This window comes from Canis aureus, chromosome 4 (genome assembly GCF_053574225.1).
Source record: "Canis aureus isolate CA01 chromosome 4, VMU_Caureus_v.1.0, whole genome shotgun sequence".
Taxonomy (NCBI): Eukaryota; Metazoa; Chordata; class Mammalia; order Carnivora; family Canidae; genus Canis; species Canis aureus.
Genome location: NC_135614.1, coordinates 51,830,949 through 51,844,676, shown reverse-complemented (window position 1 = coordinate 51,844,676; position 13,728 = coordinate 51,830,949). Strand labels below are relative to the sequence as shown.

General features: G+C 38.9%; 1 protein-coding gene across 10 annotated transcripts in view; it reads right to left on the bottom strand.

Moving 5' to 3' along the window:
* The window catches only part of ATP10B (ATPase phospholipid transporting 10B (putative)), a 304,309-nt gene that overhangs the window by 156,353 nt on the left and 134,228 nt on the right, over positions 1-13,728 (bottom strand). The window lies entirely within an intron of this gene.

The window sequence follows — 13,728 nt, the reverse complement described above, 5'->3', positions numbered from 1 at the left end:
CTCAAAGCCTCACACAGAATTTTTACTCCATCATCCCGCAGGTCATTGTGCCCAAGGTCCAGGTTCCGTAGGTGTGAGTTGTTCAGAATAGCAGAAGCCAGATCCAGACAACACATACTAGTAAGAACACAGCCCATCAATTCCAAGCCCTGAAGCTTACAGCTTGGATGCTGAAAGGCATCACACAGAAGCTTTATTCCATCATTTTGTATCCAGTTTGACCCCAGATCCAGATGTATCAGGCTCTTGTTGCACAGGAGAGCAATCTTTTTTTTTTTCTTTAAGGATTTATTTATTTATTTATGATAGACAGAGAGAGAGAGAGAGAGAGAGAGAGAGAGGCAGAGAAACAGGAGAAGGGAGAAGCAGGCTCCATGCTGGGAGCCCGATGCGAGACTCGATCCCGGGACTCCAGGATCACGCCCCGGGCCAAAGGCAGGCGCCAAACCGCTGAGCCACTCAGGGATCCCCAGTTATGACCACTTTCTCTTTAATATATACAGACATAAAGAAAGCTGTTGGTAAGATGACAGAATTTTTCCAAGAGCATTATAATCATCATCCCAAATATATCATCCATATAGATTCCCAAGTCTCAAACACATAGTTAACCTATTCCCGAGGAGAAGGTTGCTGGGAAATAAATGTCTTGACAAATTGAGGTCTTCATGTGGCTCAGGATTTTATTGTTTCTTGTCGGGAAAGAGACAATGGAAAGTCAAAACAAATAAGCTTTCAAAGATATGTAATCAGGGGTACAAATAAAGATGTGAAATGGAACTCAAGGATGATGTATTGTAAGGTTCTGTGGCAGTGACATATGTGCTCAGACACTGTATTTTAGCAAATTGGGACTCCTATGACCTCTAAGCTATGCCTTTGACTCTAAAATGATTGGTGTAACTCAATCCATATTTAATAATGAAGATTACCCAAGATGAGGCCACTGATGTCACTGATGTGCAATTTCTAAACAATCACTGCCTTTTTAGTTCTTTGTGGGCTGGTTGAGCACTGAATGACTGCACCAGAAGAACCTTCTAGAGATGATCAAGGTCAGGAGACTGCAGGACCCTGGCACTAGAGAAGCAGGGAGTCATGTGATGACCACTCTGGTTAGCACTAGAGGGATAGAAACATGCTCTGCATTGGGTCGCAGCCCCTCATATATGAAAAGGAAGCTAAAGGACACAGCCTCTTATCCTTGTCATAGATATACTTTATTTTGCTTTATTTCATTTTTCCACAGTTTTGAGGTATATTTGATGTATAACAAACTATATATATTTAAAGTGTCCAATCTCACGAGTTTGACATAAGTATACATTTGTGCAATCATTGCAATCAAGATAATGAATATATCCATCACTTCAAAAGTTTCCTTTTGCTTCTTTGTAAATCCCTGTCCCTCATACGTCTGTCCTCAAGAATTGAATTTCCTTTCTGTCCTATAGACATGTGTTTTTAATAATTTTATATAAAGAGAATCATATAATATTTGGGGGGAGATGAAGGTGTGTTTGTCTTCTGTTATTCAGCACAATTATTTTAATATTCATCTATCTTGTATTTACCAGTAATTTATTCCTTTTTGTTGTATGTATAGTGTATACTCCACAGTATTTGTGTTTCCAGTTTGGGGCTAGTATAAATAAAATTGCTCTAAACATTTATCTATATGAATAGAATAGAAGTTTCTTTTTTCTTTTGGGTACTTAGGAAGGGAATTGCTAGGTTGAATAGTGGGGATATAATTAATTCAATATAATTGGGTATAAATGGGTATATAGTTATAAAATTAATTTAATTTTTAAGCAACTTCTAGACTGCTTTACAAAATGATTTTTACCATTTTGCATTCCCACCACAGTGTATGAAAGTTCTAGTTGCTCCACATTCTCAGCAATGTGTGGTCCTTTTAATTTTTAACCATTCTAATAGGTTGCAGTGGTTTTTCCTTGTGAATTTAATTTGCCTTTCCTTAATGACCAAAGATGTTGCATGTATTTCGTGTGTTTTTTGCTACCTGCAATTTGTTTTTAGTAAAATGTCTTTTCAAATATTTTCCCTATTTTTTTTTTTTTGATTACTGGTCTTTTTTTTTTAAGTTATGAGTTCTCTACATATTTCAGATATAAGTCCTATGTTAGATATGTCATGCGAATATTTTCTCCCAGTCTACAGCTTTAGACATTATAACAATGTCTTTTCAAGTGCACACCTTTTGGTTTTATGAAACCTGAATTGATTTTTTTCTCTTATAGTTCATTCTTTTGTGCCATATTTAAGAAATCTTTGCCAAGCCCAAGGTCACTAAAATTTTCTCTTAGGTTTTTTTCCACCAGAAGTTTTATAATTTTAGATCTCATGTTTAGATTTATGATCATTTTTTAGTTAATTGTTTATGATATAAGTATTTAAGATTAATTTTTTGCATATAACTATCCAATTGTTTTAGCACCATGGATTGAAAAGATTATCCTTTCCCATTGTATTACCTTGGTGTTTTTGTTGAAATCAATTGATTATATGTATGTGTATACATTTCTGGACTCTGTTCTATTGATCTAAATGTACAGGTTCATATTTGACATGAAATTAATCATATTTTCCTTGAAGGCCTGTATTATTTGAATCTTTTTATTGGCTTTAAATGTATATATGACCAAATCAAATGACAAGAGGAGATTATTCATAACTGGGTAGGGAATATATTGGGTTAATGTACACCGGAGGATAAACTTTGTAAGAACAGAGATACTGTATTATTCGCCCTTATTCCCAATGAACAGATTGAGATTAGACATGGTGTATTTGGAGGATAGTTGAAATAGGAACTAGGTAATCTTAGATCTAGTTCTGGCTTTGTCGTTCACTAGTACTTGATCTTGAGCAGTTACTTAGTTTTCTAAGCCTCCATTCTTAAATAAGGAGAATGTTAAAACAAGTAGATAACAGAAGACTGGAAAGTCAGTGTGGTAAGGAAGGAATGTGCATACCGGGGAGGGACTAGAATGACATTTTGCTCTCTCTAGAAATCTAAAGGCTAACGTAGAAAGTAGTTCAGTTAACTGTGTACGGCAACAGAGCAGGATTTCTCAACCTCAGCACTTTAAGTCAGATAATTCTTTGCTGGGGGGTGGGGGACCTATCGTGTGCATGTAGGGTGTTTACAGTATCTGTGGTACGCTACGCTCCCAAATGTGGCAATCAAAAATGTGTCCAGATGTCGTCAAATGTCTATGGGGGGAAATCACCATGGTTGGAAGCCAAGGCTACCACGGATACAAATAGTTCATTGTGATAGGTTGTAGGGAGATAACATTTTCAATAGCAGGGGGAACTTCACTGTGTTTAGAATTACCAGTTACCTAAGCTGCCTAAGGGTTGGGTGGTGATGAAAGTATATTTTTTGTTATTACGTCAACAGTGATTGGCTAATATCACAGTGGATATATATTTTTAAAAGGTTTATTTATTTATTTATTTATTTATTTATTTATTTATTTATTCATGAGAGATGCAGAGAGAGAGGCAGAGACACAGGCAGAGGGAGAAGCATGCTCCTCGCAGGGAGTCCGATGTGGGACTCGATCCTGGATTGCGGGATCATGCCCTGGGCGGAAGGCAGACGCTCAACCACTGAGCCACCCAGGAGCCCCACAGTGGGTATTTAAACACTGAGTAGGATAGCTGAAGTAGGTGAAACCTGACCTAAGTTTTCTTGTCTGTCACATGTGTATTATAATGCCAAGGGCACAAGAGGTTCAGTGAAAATTAAATGAGATGATATACATAAAGGCCTCTGAACAGCATCTAACACATAGTATATACTTAAAATGTGGTGGACATTGTTATTACTGTAGAGGCAGAAACACTTACACACTAGAATCATTTTCCTACAACAGGAAGCTTTTTCCCTCGTCCTTTCTCTTCCTAGTTCCTCTGCAAAGCAAGAAAGGATGCTTTCCTGACTGATCAAAGCATTGACATAGGGGTCACTAGCTGTCAAGGTCTTTGTGTCCTGAAAAATTGTAGTCTTTTTCTCACACTTCTGTCTTACTGTCTCTGCGTGGTAAGCAGAAGTAGGCAGGCCTGGCCACTGGGAGAGTCTGCTAGCCTCTTTTCCTTTTCTGATTCAATGTTCTCTATTGGGCAAGTGGACATGGCTCTTGAGGGGCCTTACCATCTCTCTTTTCCTACTGGCATGTTTTGGAATACTGGGTCAAGATTTAGATAAGGAATAGAGGTGCCTGTGTGGCTTAGTTGGTTAAGCATCAGACTCTCAATTTCAGATCAGGTCACAATCTCAGGGTTGTGAGATCAAGCCATGTGTTGGGCTCTGCGCTTGGCATGGAGCCTGCTTGGAATTCTCAATCTCACTTTCTTTTCTCTCTCTCTCCCTCTCTCTCTCCCTCTCTCTCTCTCTCTCTCTCCCTCTCTCTTCCCCTCCCTCCCTCCCTCTCTCTCTCTCCCTTCCTCTCTAAAAAACAAAAAACAAAAACAAAGATTCAGACAGGGAGTAGAAAGACAGAGGGACTAGGAAAGATTAATAATTGAGACCTCAGTAAACCTCGTGATTCAATCTAAACTATCAGAGCTTTGTAACATTTTCAAACTCCTAATAATGTAGTACTTTGCATCCCTTTTACTGTTAGCCATTGTACATGGTTTTCTTGGGAAACCCATAAAATAGTAGGATGATTAACAAAGCTGGCTTTGGCCATTTTAGAGTCTCAGCCTTGATAACTACAAAATAACCATCAATTCAGCAACCCAATCCATGATAATTTACATTGTAATCTTTAGAGTTTTTTTCATAAATAAATATTTATGAATCATAAATATTTATGATTCAAGAATCTGCAGAAAAGGCTAGGCTTGTCTTCCTGGGTCCTTTTAAGCTGTAATTATTTTCTCTGATTTTGCATTATTATCTGCCTTTTCATAGAATTCTAAGCACAGTTACCATTAATACTGTACCCTTCATGATAAGGAAAACCCTGCCTGGTATCTGGTGGATCAATCTACATTATGATTTTTTTTTCCCAAAGCCCCTCCAGAAATGGCAATTCATATTTTGAAATAACACCTCAGTCTGTAAATTGTATCATGATGGAAGCAGAGGTAAGTATGGTAGCTTATTCGAAGGCTCTAACACTGATAATAAGAGAATAGCTTTGTCCACCATAAATGATGTCCAGTTATCTTTAACTGGATATACACAAAGAAAATAAAACAGTCGCTTTTTTTTTTTTTAAAGAATTTGCTTCTCCATGTGTTTTACTGATTTTAGTAGGGTATGGGTGAACGTCTGAGGTCTTTGTAAATCTAGTCTTTCCAAACACCAGAGCATGTTCTGTAGATGCTTATGGCAATAGGCTGGGTAAGAACAGTAAGTATGTACCCAAAGGAATATCCATCTGTCTGTTCTTTCCTATGCCCTCTCCTACCATCTCAAGTCATCACCTTCATGCAAACGTTTCATGCTTTCCTCCCATCCTCATAAAAGGAAAACTGCTTTCCTTTCAGAAGCACCTTCTTCCAGAGAGGAAATCTGAACACTGTCCTATTTACTTAATTCTGTTCGTTTTTGAATATATTAACTCAGCCCCCATGCTTGCTGTCTCTATTCCAGAATCTTCTTAATAGGAATTCTGGAGTCCTTGGGCTTCCACTAACATTACTGCCACAACTGCAGAGGCAGCATTGATGCCCTGTTCTGAGAGGGTTTGGCCCACACTTCAGCATTTCACAAATATTCTCAGAGCAGCCTTCTTAGACAACAGAAGAAAGGGCCAGCAGTTTTAGGATAGGACTCCCAAATTCAAAACATCAAGAGAAAGAGATCAACTTCCATTCTCATTCTAGGCAAATCGGGCAGTCTGAGCATCTGCCACCCTCAGAATGTAAGTCAACACCTCCACTTACTTATGGGTAACAGGAACTTTACAAACACAATGGCAGTGTTGGTATTTCAGTGAAAGGAGGTGTGACTGGGTTTTAAATCGTGTGCATGCAGGTTGAAAAAATCAATAACCAAGTAGACTAGAATCCTTCTTTTCCCATGACCTTGCTTCTGATATATACCCAAAGACAATAATCCTGGATAAAATGTACTGTGATTGCCACTAATGTCCCAATCAGCAAAATGAAGATTTTCTGCTTTGTAGGCAAGGATCCCTATCCTTTACATTATACGGTGTAATAAAACCTCCAAAGAAATGTTGGGAGCTGATCTAGGATTGCTGAGGTCTTACTTTTCCAATTAAATGAAAAACAAAACCCAAACCCCAAACTACCTTTATACTCATGTGGTTTTATTCTGATGTTAGGAATGATATGATGCAAATGATAGTCCTTAAGTTAATTTCACTTTATGAAAACCCTATTATATATTTTTATTTTTCTCACTTTGCTGAAGACTGACTTGAGGGCAACGATAGTGCTATTTCTCCCACACAGACACATTTGTCCAGAACATGGCAAAGGACATCTGGAGTTTGACACGTGCTTCCACTGAGTTTCCAGGGGATTTTCCAAGCTTAGTGAAGAAGTTCCAGGCTCATCAGGATTGATATTCTCACCTTTGCATCTTCCCTGAGGTACATGGGCAATCTGAGGAAGCACGGCTCTGGGCAATGGGAGAAAAACTTGTTCTGATTGAATATTCCTAACATGTCAGGCACTGTGCTTAGTGCTTACGTATATTTCAATCCATAAAAAATAATAGAGAAGTTTTATCCCCTTTTTATAAATGATGAGACTATATGTCAGAGAGATTAAGGAACTTGTCTGAACTCACAGTGCCATTTAATAATAATTCTGGGATTTGAACAAGCATCTGTCTGACTCCCAAATCCTTGATTTGGAATTAAATATCTGTGTCCATGAAATGGATTACAGCTATTACTTTAGTACAAGCAAAAAATTGATACTCGGGAGAGGGGAGAATCAGTCCTTCTCTGCCTGGTTCTGGTCCGTAAAATGTTAGACATTTGATTATTTCACATAAACTTTGAAACCTTAACAAAGCAATTTAATCCCAGATGTTTGCTATGCTGATGTCTGGAAATGTCCAGCTTTATGAATAGGATAGTCACATGAGGAAGTTGCTGTTTTTCCACCAGGAACAGACATATATAAACTTAATATCCTTGGCAATTTGGGGATATATCCCTTCAAACACTTGTATTTTGGATTTGGTGAATCTGACCTTCACAAGTCTGTATTCCTTGCACTCCTTGCAAGTAAACTTTTCCTTTCCTGTCCTGAATGTTTCTATCATTCAGCATTTCTTTGTCACTTTAGTTTTCTTTCAAGGTTTTCTTGAATCGGTTCCCTACTCTGTTAGCACCCCCAAGTGCATGAGCCTCTTTCCTTCCTTCCAGAAAGAGCACCTTGTGCTATGGGGGCTTGGCTATTGTTGGCATTGCCATCATCATCTGCTACTCCTATTGCTATCACTGTTATCTATTCAACATTTGCTATATGTCTGAATGTTTCTAAATCCTCTAATCCTAGTGCAAAGATTCCTATCCTTTGCAAGGCATCCTTTGCTTTCTGGAATATATGCAGCATAATTATAATTATTTTCACTTTAAACAAAAAGAAGACTAAGGTTTAGACAGATTATGCTATTTACCTAAATTCATGTGGCTGGAAATTAGTAAAACTGGGAATATAAGAGAGCTTTGACCATAATGCATGCTGTTAACCACTTTATATATCCTCTCCTCTTTATCTGGAAGACTTTCCACAATTCCTCTGACTACCCATACTTAAGACCAATAGCAAGGCCTTTCTCATTTTCCTGGGCCACAGGAATTCCCTCTCCTCTAAACTCCTCTAACATTGAATCAGTACCATAACATTAGGTGTTTTCCTGTTTTGTGTCATTTGCCTCTATGTTACAAGTTCTCTTTCTTCTCAGCAAAAATGTACCTGAGTTGGGATTCCATAGGCACCCGAGAGATAATTTGGCAACAATGTAAGTTAACTAAAAACATCCCTATTTTTACAGCCAGTGAACACACTGACGGGCGGAATTTCCAATAAATTACCCAGGTGGGCCCAGAGCTTTGAGAATGTCTAGAAGGATGCATTCAGGAAGCTAATGGGTCTCAGTGGTCTGGCAATACAACCTCAGCTGACTAATCATTCATTCTTTCTTTCCACAAATACTTATTGAACACGTAAACTATCAGATCCCATGAGAGGTACTGGGGATATAGTGGGAAATAAAACAGATATTGTAGACAAAGTTCCATAAAACAGGAGCCTCAGTCTTGAGCTGGCAGTCTGTCATGGGAAAGTAAGAGACTGTCCCCAGTGTCATGGAAACACAAGTGCTCCTGAGGCCACTCTGACCGCTACTGTCACGTTTGCCTCTGTCTTGGTGCCAGATGTGCCCTCTTGCTGCACACAGATAGAGGCTCATTAGGTGAGGCTGGAGTGGTACATGGCACATCTGTTTGAACAGAGGAGGGAAGATGATCATTTAAATCCTTGGCAAGTTTCATTGTCTCTATATATTCCGTTGCTTCCTAGGAGCTCCACCTTTCTTCCCACTCCCCCCTTGAAAGGTTTTCAAGACTGCTCTATTGCCAAGCTCCTCTTCAAACTGACTGTATTTGTTATGAAGATTGACAGAAGAGGTGAACTGTGTGTTACATGAGGAACAGTGCACAGTACCTGGAATTGAGATGGGGCTCACATTTCACAGTTGCGGCACATCCTACAAGGCCCACACAATTGCTCTATTAAATTAAATGACTGCAGTCTCCATCTGCACGAGTAATCTCTAGATAGGCTGGGTTCCTTTACAGCCAATAGCCTGCAGGTGTGCAAATAAGCACTCCGTCCACACCAGATGTCAGGGCCTAATTAAAATATAGAATGAAAGTGTTCTTCCCTAGGTGCTGAGCAGTCAGTGTTGCCGGGCTTCTTGGGACAGGAAGTGGCAAAGGCAGAGAATTTAATTCTACTTGTAGAAGCGAATGGCTGCAAGAAATCCACCTCTTGAGAGCCACTTAGCAAGAAGTAGAAAGTCAAAAAGAAACACTGAAACCACCACATTCACTCATTCAGGATCATAAGTTGGTTACCATAATTCTGTGTGGCCACTTTTTAGACCAAGGACAGGGACTCCGTTAAGGATCTCAGCCTGATTTTCAGACCCTTGAGTCACCCTGCCCTGATGATGAGCATGTTGGACAGTTCATAATTTTGCCCTACTGTGCAGCTGTATCATGTGGATGCTAAGAGGGGTTCTAAACACTTAAGAGGAAAAACACCTGAAGAGGTCAGTTACTTAATTAACAAACAGTGAAAAGTGTTAAGTAGTAATTGTGTTTTACAACCCATAGGAGCCCAAGTATGGATAATAAAGAAGGTTTATAATTATTTAAGGATTTACGAAATCCCCCCCACACATTTCTTTCCTAATATATTCTCTCCTTCCTCCTTTCCTCCCTTTCTCCCTCTCTAGATGCCCATTTGCCTGTCACTCTTTCTCTGTATTTTTAGCTTTCCTTCTCCATTTTCCCATACTCCCCTCTTCTGCCTCCTTCCCATTGCCCCCATTTTTTGCTGTAAGGTGAAAAAACATGAATTTTAGTATTAGAAAGAACTGAGTATGAGTTCTGCCTTGGGTATATTTTCATTTTCTTTTCACTAAATAAATATATATATATATATTTCTATATCCTAGGTTTAGTTTAAATGTCAGATGAATTTGACTCCAAGGCACCTTTTCAAAAAACAAAATTAAGTTGTTTAAAATCTGGATAGCTCTCAGTTCATTTCTCAAGGACTTCAAGGAGCACTGCCTTTTTTGTTTAGAAGGGGTCTTTTTGGGATCCCTGGGTGGCTCAGTGGTTTAGCGCCTGCTTTTGGCCTAGGGCGTTATCCTGGAGTCCTCGGATGGAGTCCCGCATCAGGCTCCCTGCATGGAGCTTGCCTCTCTCTCTCTCTCTCTCTCTCTCTCTGTCTCTCATTAATAAATACATAAAATCTTAAAAAAAAAAGATGGGGTTTTTTCATATCCTTACTGCTGTATCTTTCAACATGCAGTATTTTTATCTCTAGTTGTATACCTGGTAACTTTGCTCAGTACGCTTTTGACAGTTGTGCATTTATTTTAACATAAGCTTAGAAGAAAGTGAAGTACATCAAAACCATGATGGCATGGATATGTAAAAATTATTTAATGAATAGATGATATGCAGGTGGCATGAATAGGTGGCATATAGTTGGGAAAAATAATGAATGATCGCAATTTTAGAAAGAAAGTATTTATATAAATCCTGTTTTATATGCTGATCATATATTTAGGGTGAGGTTCACACTTACATTCACACATTGCCATCGCCATTCTTTAAAATTATTGAGACTCTGAGTAGTTCAAATTCACCCAATGAGGTAGAGCTGGGACTGAATCATGGCTCTGGCCTCAGTTCTGGAGCTGCACACTTTCAATGATACACCACAATGCCCATAGAAGTCTGTGCAGTGCCTGTACCTGGTAAGCTTGCAAGAAGTGACAGCTGTTCATCAGCATTATCATTTACATAAAAAATCTTTAAACTCTAATGTCAGCCCTGTCAGGTAAACGTTCATCTCTTCCTTTTATTTTTTTATTTTTAATTTTTTTTAAAGACTTTATTTATTTATTCATAGAGAGAGAGAGAGAGAGGCAGAGACACAGGCAGAGGGAGAAGCAGGCTCCATGCAGAGAGCCCAATGTGGGACTTGACCCAGGGTCTCCAGGATCACGCCCTGGGCTGCAGGGAGCACTAAACTGCTGCGCCACCAGGGCTGCCCCATCTCTTCCTTTTAAAGGTGATAAAATAGGTATGAAAAGGTTAAGTGACATGCAGCTAGTGTTGAGGAGTATTTGGGATTATTTCTAGAGGGTCTAATAATACATTACCATTAGCATCTTTAACCCTCTTTCCTACTAAGTACTAGCCAAGGGTCTTGGGTGTCCTATATATAGGGTGTAATTATAAACAAATGAAAATAATCTTTAAAGAATTATTTCACAAGCTGCATGTAAAAAAAATAAGTCATTCTCATCTCATTATTCTACTGCCCCATCTTGCTTTGATCCAAGCCAGAGTTGATGAGAAAATGTATCTATAGTAGGAAGAACTCTGAGACAGTCCCCAAGGTTCCTGGCCCTCAGTCTATACATGCCTTCTCCTATTAATTCAATTAAATACAATTCTAGGGACTGCTGGAATTGGGTCTGACAGATGTAATTCACAGGTACCAAAGCCACTGACTTTAAGGTAGATCATTCTGGGTGAGTCTGATTAATCAGGTGAGCTCTTCAAGGGGACTGGCAAGGGAGATTTGAAGTGTGGGAGGGCCTTGATGGGAAAGAAATTTTCCATTTCTGGCTTTGAAGATGGATGGATAGATGGGGCCACATGGCCGAGAATGTAGATAATTTCTAGAATCTGAAAATAGTGCCAGATCTGACAACTAGCAAAGAAATGGAGTCTGCAGTGCTACAACTGCAAAAAATTGAATTTGCCAAAAACCTGAATGAGCTTGGAAGTAGCTCCATAAGGAATAGAGCCCAATGAGTACCTTGATTTCAGCCTTGTAAGACCCTGAGGAGAGAACCCAGTCATGCCTTGCCTGGACTTCTGACCTACAGAAACTATAACATGATAAATGAATGCTGCTGTTACCTAAATTTCTGATAATTTGTTACATAGCAATAAAAAAACTGATTCAGTGTCTAAAGCCCTAAATGGTAGCCATATTGTATAAATTATATATATATATATATGCACTCAAATGAACCATTCACTATAGTCTTCATCCTTAGATTTGAGTAAATTTTACTACTTAATAGGAGACAAAACCGCAGTCTAGGAGCAATTATAATATCTAACATTCATTGAACAATTATGATGTACTCATTGTGCTAAGTACTTTTCATGCATTAAATCATTCAATCTTTATAATCTTAGGAAGCAGGCACATTATGAATCCTTATTTTACAACTGAGGGAATTGAAGCATAAAGAAATATTGAGGGCAATAAATATTCTGTTATTTAAAGGAAAGGTCATTAATATTTATGGCATTTATTAAAAATGCTTTTAATAAACAATTTGCTTACTTTAAGTAAAAATAGGAATGTTCCATTTTTCTTTTTTATGTGCCTTCATGCTCATCTTAGGTCTGTGATCCCCACTCCTTATGCTTATATTTCCTCATCCTTACAATGATGATAAATAAAAAGCATTGATAAATGAGACTAAAGGATAAACAAGAGTATTATGCTTGTAGGACTGCTAAAGTTATCTCAATACTCAGCACATTTCTTGACACCTGGTCACCTCTCAGGAAAAGGAGGACTTCTTAAAACTAACCACGAGTTAGAAATGTAACACGTGCCATCCCTTATTGGTTCGGGTGCCTGGTTTGCTCTTTTGATTTGGTCGTTTCCATCTGAGGCATGATGCCTGTCATCACCCAGGAAGACATTTAGAAGTGGTCTCTGTGGGAGGGAGCTGCGATGCCTGTGCTCTGGCCTTGTGTCCTAAAAAGTCAGCCTTCTCTGGAGCAGGGCAGCAATGCTTCAACACTCAGACTGATCGCACATCTCCCTTGGTTTAGGTTTCTGAGATGTATACTCTAAGTCCTTAGGGAGAAATCTGATGATACCTCTAAACAGTTGCTAACATATCATAGACCAGGACACACAGCCCACTCTTGAGGCAACAAAACAGCATTTGTTATTTCCTTAATTTAGTTTAATTTATTTGGTAAGGTCATTAGACTGAAAATCAGAAAAGCTGATATTTGTTATTGATTATTATTAGTATGATTTGCTAATGAGTTCTATGGTTCTGGGAACTTTAAGTTTCTTGGACTCCCAGGGCTTGGGTCACAGGCCCCCCGAGATCATTTGAAGGACCAATACTAATCTGACTACTTAAGAATCAACCATGCAGTTTTGAAAATAATAGAAGCCTGGTTTCTATCCTCAGAAATTTTGAAAAATAATTATAGATGTTGTAAATGGAAGTACCTCACTTTTGCCCTAGAGAGTCTTTGTAACTGCCTATCAAAGGAGTGGGGAGGTCTCTGAGTTTGAGAGCATAAAAGCAAGCTCCATGGGATGGGAATGTCTGGGGTCTAGGCATATGCATTTATAGATAGGACCTCATATGAGGTTGTGTGCAATGAGGTTTGGGAAATTCTGGATGAGGTGATTTCTGGATGCATTTCCAGCTCTAGAAACCTACTACTGAGATGGCCCATTTATTCAGCTAAATAATTCATGTGCCATTTGTTAGGTACATAGTAGCTCCATCCTATAGCGGAAGAATTACAGGCAGAACAATTAATCTTCTTCCAGAGTCACATAGCTAGATAGTGGCAAATCTTGGCCTTGAATCCCATGCTGTCTGACTCTTAACCACCCTATTATGGTTTATTCTGCAGTAGTGTAGTGGCAAGTTCTGGTTGCTGGAAACATCTGCTCTGTTCCAGCAAGCACACATTGGGCAGAGGTAGCTTTTTCTCTTCTGCTTATTCCATTACACTCTATGTAGTACTTTACAAGTAGGAAGGTACAGCAGACTTTTTCAGGGGCTTTCATTCAAGAGAGTGTTTTCTTCCACTGGGATTCCTTAGGAGCTTTGCCAGTGTAACCTAAGAGGTGGACATACACAGTAGATGACATTGGTCTTCCGTTTGGCTC